This window comes from Podarcis liolepis (genome assembly GCF_965112155.1).
Source record: "Podarcis liolepis genome assembly, chromosome: 3".
Taxonomy (NCBI): domain Eukaryota; kingdom Metazoa; phylum Chordata; class Lepidosauria; order Squamata; family Lacertidae; genus Podarcis; species Podarcis liolepis.
The window spans coordinates 31,269,314-31,275,313 of record NC_139557.1 but is presented as its reverse complement, the minus strand read 5'-3'; the positions used below and the strand labels follow the sequence as shown (position 1 = coordinate 31,275,313).

Sequence of the window (6,000 nt, the reverse complement as noted above, 5' to 3'; positions counted from 1 at the left end):
GCCTACATCCAGTTTCTTTGCAATTTTCCCCACAGTGTGAGTCTCAAATGCCCAGGCAGAAATTCAAATTTATGTCTTGCAGGAGATCTTGAGCTGGGTATGTCATTATTGCTTGGATTTAAACGCCTGGCTGAATAAATTAATAGGCACCATGTATCTTACTCTGCCTTCATTCCTACTATCACAGTGCAGGAAATTATTTAACAAGAGCAGTTAGTACTAATTTGCGAGACTTCTGATACCAGAGGGCTGCTTCAGAGATTATGATTTTCCTATTAAAATAAGAAAAAGGGGGCTTGCTGTGCCCTCACCATTACAACTCGCTGCCAACTCTCGCTGTCCTCTCAAACAGCTTAACCCTTGGATGAATGAGTGTGGGCTGCGTGTTTGCTATATGTACATGTTATGTTAATTGGCTGTCTTAAAGGCTAAAAGGAGGGGAGATTTCAAGGGCTCTTTGCCTGCTTACTGGTGTGTGTATGCGTCTCTGGATTTCACACCATAGCAAAATGCGGATTCAAGCCAGTCTATCTCCCCATTAATGTAGGGGCATCCATATGATGTCCTCCCCATCCGAGTATTATCCCAGATCTCCCCCTCCCTTAAACGTGACGTTTTTTTCATTCTTTGGAATGTCCGGAAATGGCCAGGATTGAAGGTGGAAAGGAACTGGAACAGCACTGAGATGGAGTCCAGTGTGGACATGCCCTTTGACCTGTGAAATAAAGCCTCTCATCCTTTGCGTGGACAGGCGGAGTCCCCAGATCCCAAGCGGTTGTCCCCCCCCCCCGTCATGTGGTATAACGACTCAAGACAACGTGCTATGGGATTAAATTGGCCACAACTTTATTAAATTTCAAATGTGGGTAGACCTTGGCTCAGGCATTGGGCGTTCTCTCCCCCCCCCCAGCCCCCAGCCGGGGACCTAGGGAGCATCAGGGTTATCCAGTCTTTGTGTGGGGGATGGGCTGGCTCTGGAGAACATATGTTTAAGCAGAGATAGCCGCCCCCGTTACGCCGCCGCCGCCGCAGGGGAGAGCAATGACGACCTTTTGGCCACCGCAAAGAGGAAGATGGACTAAAGGCCTGATACTGCCACCCGAGACCGCAAAGATTGCGGTCTCGCCACCAAGACTACCTACATCTGAAAAGCCCCTTTGCCATCCTCCAACCAGTCAATCAGGCCATGCCTGATGTCGCTCAGCCAACGCTCGTTACCAAGGTCCGATAGGTGCACACCATCGGGCCGAAATAGCTCCTTCATGTAAACTTTAATGTTGGGGTGTTTCACGACCCGACCTCCCATGTGAGTGCAGAGCGCACTGCCCTATTGATTTTTTCAACAGTGTAATTAAGTCTAGTGAGTTTGATGTTGCCACGCCAATGCAAGCGTGGCAGAAGTTCTGACCAGAAAATCGTGATATTGGGGTGAGTGGCATGTACGCTTTCCAGGTCTGCGATCGCTGTTTTGATCAGAATTATGCTTTTACGAACGACCAAGTCATTTTCACCGAGGTGGAGCACAACCGCATTTGGTGGGTGGCAGAATGCAAGCTCGTGGCGTAACCGAGGGAGCAGGGCATCCCATCGCATTCCACGTTGTCCGAACCAGGAAATGGAGACCTTTGGCTGCAGACCCAATGTTCTCTGGCTGGACCGGTGGCGGCATGGGCGGCCGCCCAATGCACTATGCTGTGGCTGAAGATCCACACATGTTTGGGGGTTGAGCCTGAAAGAAAGGATTATATGGTATCTGTCAGTGCCTGCTGGTTGTATGAAGTTGCATGCAGCCACCGGCTCTGGAGCCAAGTGAGGATTCCTAGGTAAGATCCTCCCTCTATTGTGTGGGCAGGTAATCCCTCCCCTACCTGGCCTGGTCTCCTTGGCAACGCTTCCCCCAGGTGGGATTGGACAACTGACTGAGGTAGGCAGAGACCTCCAGGTATCCCACCTGAGGGAAGGCAAATCCAAGCCTATGCTGATCCAGGGGCTGCGCGCGTCTACGCAAAGGGCACCCCCCGTTTTAAGCGGGGAGCGGTCATTCCCAACAAGTCAAACTAGAACACCATCCGCAAATACATCTAACCCAAGGATGGGGGAACCTGTAACTCTCCAGATGTTGTTGGACTCCACCCCTCATCATCCCAAGCCAGCATAACCAATGGTCAGGGATGATGGGAGCTGGGGTGTCCAGCAACATCTGGAGGGACACAAGGTCCTAAACCCTAAACTTAAGTCTGGTGCTGGGCATGTGTGAATGCATTCAAATTCAGTGTCATATATTTGGCTAAGTCACTTTGCTTAGTGACAAAGCACATGCTGTGTTTACTAAAAGTCCCAGGTGTCATATCCATAGAATCATAGAATCATAGAATCATAGAATCATAGAGTTGGAAGAGACCACAAGGGCCATCGAGTCCAACCCCCTGCCAAGCAGGAAACACCATCAGAGCACTCCTGACATATGGTTGTCAAGCCTCTGCTTAAAGACCTCCAAAGGAGGAGACCCCACCACACTCCTTGGCAGCAAATTCCACTGTCGAACAGCTCTTACTGTCAGGAAGTTCTTCCTAATGTTTAGGTGGAATCTTCTTTCTTGTAGTTTGGATCCATTGCTCCGTGTCCGCTTCTCTGGAGCAGCAGAAAACAACCTTTCTCCCTCCTCTATGTGACATCCTTTTATATATTTGAACATGGCTATCATATCACCCCTTAACCTCCTCTTCTCCAGGCTAAACATGCCCAGCTCCCTTAGCCGTTCCTCATAAGGCATCGTTTCCAGGCCTTTGACCATTTTGGTTGCCCTCCTCTGGACACGTTCCAGTTTGTCAGTGTCCTTCTTGAATTGTGGTGCCCAGAACTGGACACAGTACTCCAGGTGTGGTCTGACCAGAGCAGAATACAGTGGCACTATTACTTCCCTTGATCTAGATGCTATACTCCTATTGATGCAGCCCAGAATTGCATTGGCTTTTTTAGCTGCCGCGTCACACTGTTGGCTCATGTCAAGTTTGTGGTCAACCAAGACTCCTAGATCCTTTTCACATGTACTGCTCTCAAGCCAGGTGTCACCCATCTTGTATTTGTGCCTCTCATTTTTTTTGCCCAAGTGCAATACTTTACATTTCTCCCTGTTAAAATTCATCTTGTTTGTTTTTGCCCAGTTCTCTAATCTGTCAAGGTCGTTTTGAAGTGTGATCCTGTCCTCTGGGGTGTTAGCCACCCCTCCCAGTTTGGTGTCATCTGCAAATTTGATCAGGATGCCCTTGAGTCCATCATCCAAGTCATTGATAAAGATGTTGAATAAGACCGGGCCCAAGACAGAACCCTGTGGCACCCCACTAGTCACTCTTCTCCAGGATGAAGAGGAACCATTGATGAGCACCCTTTGGGTTCGGTCAGTCAGCCAGTTACAAATCCACTGAGTGGTAGCAGAGTCAAGACCGCATTTTACCAGCTTCTTTACAAGAATATCATGGGGCACCTTGTCAAATGCCTTGCTGAAATCAAGGTAGGCTACATCCACTGCGTTCCCTTCATCTACCAGGCTTGTAATTCTGTCAAAAAACGAGATCAGGTTTGTCTGACATGACTTATTTTTCAGAAATCCATGCTGACTATTGGTGATCACAGCATTCCTTTCTAGGTACTCACAGACTGTTTTCTTAATGATCTGCTCCAGAATCTTCCCTGGTATTGATGTCAGACTGACTGGGCGGTAATTATTTGGGTCCTCTCTTTTCCCCTTTTTGAAAATAGGGACAACATTTGCCCTCCTCCAGTCTGCCGGGACTTCGCCTGTTCTCCAGGAATTCTCAAAGATGACTGCCAGTGGTTCTGAGATCACATCTGCCAGTTCTTTTAATACTCTTGGATGCAGTTCATCTGGCCCTGGAGACTTGAATACATCTAAACTAGCCAAATATTCTTGTACTATCTCCTTAGTTATTCTGGGCTGTGTTTCCTTTGCTGAATCATTTGCTCCAAATTCTTCAGGTCGGGCATTGTTTTCTTTATCGGAGAAGACTGAGGCAAAGAAGGCATTGAGGAGTTCAGCCCTTTCTGTGTCCCCTGTTTGCATTTCACCATCTTCTCCTCTGAGTGACCCCACTGTTTCTTTGTTCTTCCTTTTGCTACGAACATACCCATAAAAGCCTTTTTTGTTGCTTTTAACCTCTCTAGCAAGCCTGAGTTCATTCTGTGCTTTAGCTTTTCTGACTTTGTGTCTACACGTGCTGGCTATTTGTTTGAATTCCTCTTTGGTGGTTTCCCCCCTTTTCCATTTTTTGTACACATCCTTTTTTAATCTTAATTCAGTTAAAAGTTCTTTAGATAGCCACCCTGGCTTCTTTAGGCACTTTCCATGTTTCCGTCTCATTGGTATTGCCTGACGTTGTGCTTTTACTATCTCCCTCTTAACAAACTCCCAGCCATCATGAACTCCCTTTCCTTTTAGTATTGCTGTCCATGGGATCTCACCCAGCACTTCCCTAAGTTTTATGAAGTCGGCTTTCTTAAAGTCAAGAAATTGAGTCCTAGTATGCTTGGCTGCTCCTTTCCGCTGTATAGTAAACTTCAGAAGAGCATGATCACTCACGCCTAATGATCCTTCCACATCTACCCCACTAACCAGGTCATCAACATTGGTTAGGACCAGATCTAAAATGGCTGTTCCTCTTGTTGCTTCTCCCACTTTCTGGACAATGAAGTTGTCTGCAAGGCCAGTGAGGAATCTGTTTGACCTTATGCTCTTGGCTGAGTTTGACGTCCAACAAATATCCGGGTAATTGAAGTCCCCCATTACTACTATCTCCCTTCCTTTTGCATGCTTTTGCATGTATGCATCCACTTCATACATTTAAAGCACATGACTTCCCACAAAGAATCCTGGGAACTACGGTTTATCTTCCGCAGAACTACAGTTCCCAACACCTGTTACAAACTAAAGTTCCCAGGATTCTTTGGATTAGACCACTATTCCTTGCATCTCCGTTAAAAAAACCAATAACAATGCTCAAGTACAGGCTGGGAGGACATCTGCCTAACAACTTGGATATCCACCGGCAGTCAGAGAAGACAATATTGGTCTAGACTCTAGATGGACTGACTATCTGACTCAGTGTCAGGAAGCTTCATACGATCATCTGAATAAACCCCAACCTGATGCCCCCCAGATTTTTTGGACTATGACGCCTATCAACTCCAGCCAGCATGGCCAATGATCAGGGATGATGGGAGTTTTATCCAGCAACACCTAAAGGTGACTGATTGAAGCCAAACTCCATGACAATTTTAACTTCCATCATAACATCAGGTTGGTGGTTTTAAAGTGCACTCCACTCCTATATTGGATCCAGGCCATGAAGCATATGAGCTATTAAAGCTTTGGTGTGTCTTAATAATTGGATTGTACAACACCTAGTCCCTTTTGCTATAAGTGTGATGCTAGATAATAAATATGCAATTTGTCACTTCCGTGCCCAGAACAGATGTACCTCACAGGGACTTTAAAATGCTAGTTATTTCCTGCATTTTCATCTTGTTTCTTCTCAGGAGGTTAAGCAAGAGAACTACAGAATCTTTTGTCAGGGAAACGAGTTGCAGAGAACCGAAAGCATGTACAAAATAAAAGCAGTGTGGAGAAGGGGGAAGTTAAATCAGGATGTTTTTGCTGTGTGCGTCAATGGTTGTACTATGTGACATCTTGCCAGATTTTGTATCCTTTTTCATAGAGATCGGCAATTTGTTATAAAATGAATTGCATAGGAAAGAGGGTGAAAGGGATGAATATAGGGAAAAAAGAAGAGAGCAAGAAACTGAATGGCAAATAAATACAGATAAAAGATCCCACATTTGTTGTCCAGAGACAAAGACATGCTCAGTAGGATTTGCTCCTTAGTAAGAATATTTAGGATTACAGCTTTAATGAATTCTGTCTCCTCTTCTTATGAAGATGAATACTGTAGTCTGGTGAGAGCAAGACTATGTATTCCAAAACCG

At 46.0% G+C, this 6,000-nt stretch overlaps 1 long non-coding RNA gene across 1 annotated transcript in view; it reads right to left on the bottom strand.

Annotated features, from left to right (window-relative positions):
- Positions 1 to 950: 950 nt before the first annotated feature.
- The window catches only part of LOC310703491, a 63,640-nt gene continuing 58,590 nt past the window's right edge, over positions 951 to 6,000 (bottom strand). The window contains exon 3 of the long non-coding RNA XR_014524188.1: positions 951 to 1,729. This is a non-coding gene — a long non-coding RNA (uncharacterized lncRNA). The remainder of the gene's footprint in view (positions 1,730 to 6,000) is intronic.